Genomic DNA, 3,895 nt, shown 5'->3' on the forward strand with positions numbered 1-3,895 from the left:
CTTTACTTTATTTGTTTATTTAGACGGGACAATGCATATTAATGAACACTACATGAATGCAATGTAAATAAGCCGGAATTAGCAAGAATGCTAAATTTCATCCGTAGTCCCCACATGAAGACAAAACAATACATACCAACAAACAGTAACCCTACATTAGGAGAGGGCGCCTAAGAACATACATACAAATACTATTTTTCCTGAACCAAGAAAAAGAAAAAAACAACAAAACAACACATATTACTAACAGTACCCTACATTAAAAAAGGATAGTTAAAAATATACGTACATGGCATGAGCTGTACTCTTAGAACTATACATGGTCACAGGTTTGATTGTCAACTAACCATTTAACCATGTACAGTTCTTCACTACTATATTTGTGTTATCATTACTCAACGCTATCGTTGTTGTTTCAGGCTATAGGAGTCATCACCAAGCCAGCCATGGATTTATTTATTGAGTAAAAGTATCAATACCAAAATGAAGAAATATTCAAGTTACAAGTAAAAGTTCTGTATTTAGAAATGAGCTGGAGAGCATTGGTTCTCAAAGTGGAATCTAGGGACTCTGTGGGTTCCTTTATAGGGGTCTAAAAATTGACCCTGACAAGTCTGTAACCCTGACAGTGTACAAATGGAACCAAATGAACCCTAGCGGGTCCATTTGGTTCCATTTGTACTCTGTCAGAGTTAAGGGGAGACGTTGACATTTAAATGTTTGAGAAACACTGAGCTAAACTAAAATGTACATAAGGATTGGTGTCTGAGTGTAGGCCTACTGCACTCAAAGTACCAAAAGTAAAAGTACTCAGTACGCAGAATGTCCTGTTTCTCAAGTTTTAAAATTTATAAAATATATATAAAAATTATTTGAAAATAGCAGATCACAACAGCCATGAGTTTTCAAATAGCCGCATTATTTAAAGTGCTGAACTGGTTTATGTATGGTTTTGTAATAATAAGCAAAATAAGCAAAGTAACTTAAAGTACCGGTAAGCTTGTAGTGGAAGTACAAAGTACAGTATTTGCCTCTGAGATGTAATAGAGGAGAACATTGGAAATACTCGAGTAAAGTAAAAAAAAAAAAAAAAATGTACATGTTCTTAATTTCTCTCCAACACTGTCAATATGGATTGCTAATGTGAAATAGTGTCTATGCTAAAGTATCATACATATTAGCATTTCTGCATTAATTAAATCAGTTCCCTGTTACAGTATAGTGGAGTAACAAGTCCATCAATGCAGCATGTAAGTCTGTTCTGTATTTGGAATGTCAATATTATGTCTCATCAGCTACAGTTTGTGATTTCATTACATGAATAAAATAAGAACATCATGGAAACATGTTTTTAATGTCTTGTTTTAGTATTTTGATGAATGACATGATCATGTACATGATGATGCTTCATGCTGTGTCTGGTTTACATAATATTACTTTGCACTCCAGGGTTTAATAACACACAATGCATATTAGTGATTTAGTCTGTCTATAAATCATGACATCAAGCAGTGAGACGCAACAAGATACAGTATTCATATGATTGTTTATGCCTCCTACTAGTGGAACATCTCCGTCTCGTCCACTAGGCGGTGCTACTCGACCATTTATCAGAATCTACAGGTGAAATGTCACATTTAGGGCTTCTACAAACACTATTGTATAAGCAGAATGTCTACTCTACTGTCTACTCTGAGTCCCTCCTAAGTTCTAAAATCACTTTATCAACAAATGTTCTTCATTTTGACAATAATAAAATAAAACTTGTTTATACTCAGTGAGGTGTTTGATTGATTGAAGACTTTATTGTCAGTTTTCATAGGAAAAGGTAGCTATTGATTGAAGACTTTATTGTCAGTTTTCATAGGAAAATGTAGCTATTGATCAAGAAGTTCGCATAGGAAAAGGTTCAGTTTCATGACGGTTCACTGGTACAAGGTCAACTTAAAGGGGAAGACCACCCATTTTCAATATTGAAATGTATCATTGATATACCTTAGAGGAGTTGTGTGGAAATAGAAAAAAAGTTCCCCCCCTTCTGTGTTGCCTAGAACTGGAGGATTGATTTTGGGGTTTGTATTGTAAAGTACAATGTGTGATGTCATCAAGTTGTACTTTACAATACAAACCCCAAAATCAATCCTCCAGTTCTAGGCAACACAGAAGGGGGGGAACTCTTTTTCTATTTCCACACAACTCCTCTAAGGTATATTAATGACACAGTTCAATATTGAAAATGGGTGGTCTTCCCCTTTAACTCAACTATTAAACTATAGGATTATTTTTGACAATAACATTGAATGAGACAGACAGACAGACAGACAGACAGACAGACAGACAGACAGACAGACAGACAGACAGACAGAACACAGTAAATTTACCCCCATTGATTCCGGATGGGGACCCAAATCCGGAATTAATGGGGGTACATTTATTGTAGGGCTGGGATGCGATTAACATTTTTAATCTAATTAATTACAGGCTCTGTGATTAATTAATCGCAATTAATCACATTTTAATCGCACATCGATATTTGACCTGAGAAGCATTTTTTTTCAAGTAAAACACATTTTGTTGTACGAGTGAATCAACAAGTGAGTTTTTTAAATCTAAATTTCGCATCCACTGGGCCAAGCAAAGCACTCTGATCGGCTACTTCTCCCTTTGCGTTTGTTGTCTCTTCTTGGTTGGTGCATCGCTATGATCAGTATGCCCAAAACTGAAGGTTCTGTGGTGCAAAAACTAAGTGCGATTAAAATGCGTTAATTTTTTTAATCGCGTTAATTTTCTGTAATTAATTAATCGCAATTAATCAGTTAAAGTCCCAGCCTTAATTTATTGTAATCAAATTATTAGTAAGCTAATACAACAAAAACTAAAAAACATTTTATTGAACTCAATCAAGTCTCTGAGTAATCAATAGGGAAAAATAATAATAATAAATTGTTTTGGGGGTGAACTAGCCTACTCTGTGACACAGACAGACTGCTGCCCAGAAGTTATTTTTTTCACCACTAGATTCACGGAGGTTGATAGACAGGCGGAACGTGAGTGAACGTTTACGTTTCTCGCCGGACTGTGATCGGTGTTGCACCACTTCAAAACAACACCGCCAGCAGTGAAGATCAATAAATAAACTGATTGATTATTTATTAGATAAACGTGTAGAACAGGACAAGTACAGTAATACAGTTGAGATGTAGTTCAGTACAAGTACAGTTCAACACCCTGTCTGAAAGGATCGTCCCAAATAAGACCTTTTACCGTCTGGGTTACGTTGGAAGTCCTAGAGGTGAGTGAGTCTGAAAACTAACCGTTACTGCTTTATTTAACACGTTTAAAACAACGATATGTTCATAAAACTGCATTCTATGTTCATAAAACTTACTTCTACTGATTCTATGTTCATAAAACTTGCTTCTATGTTCATAAAACTTACTTCTATTGATTCTGTGTTCATAAACTTGATACTATGTTCATAAAACTGCATTCTATGTTCATAAAACATTGCTTCTATGTTCATAAAACTTGATTCAACAACTTTTAAGGACCTGTTAAAGCAACGAACGTCTCAACCTTAAAATTGCAACACTATAGTCTGTCTTTCAATGTTATATGAGATACTTAAAGTGTGGTTTCCTGTGGAAATAAGCCTCGGCTTTCTAGGATCTCCTTTTAGTTGACCCTGTACCAGTGATTTGTACTGTCATGAAACTGTACTTTTTTTTCTATTGCAAACTTCTAATAAATTCTTCAATCAATCAATAGATTGTTTTTATATCGGTTGAATCTAGGGTTGCAATACCTCCCATAGGCAGCCAATGCATCAAAACAGTTTTTTGCTATCTGATTGTATTAAACGGCTTCAAACTCACCAATATTGGGGCTGTATACC

The sequence above is a fragment of the Nannobrachium achirus genome (assembly GCF_963921795.1).
Source record: "Nannobrachium achirus genome assembly, chromosome: 15".
Classification (NCBI taxonomy): domain Eukaryota; kingdom Metazoa; phylum Chordata; class Actinopteri; order Myctophiformes; family Myctophidae; genus Nannobrachium; species Nannobrachium achirus.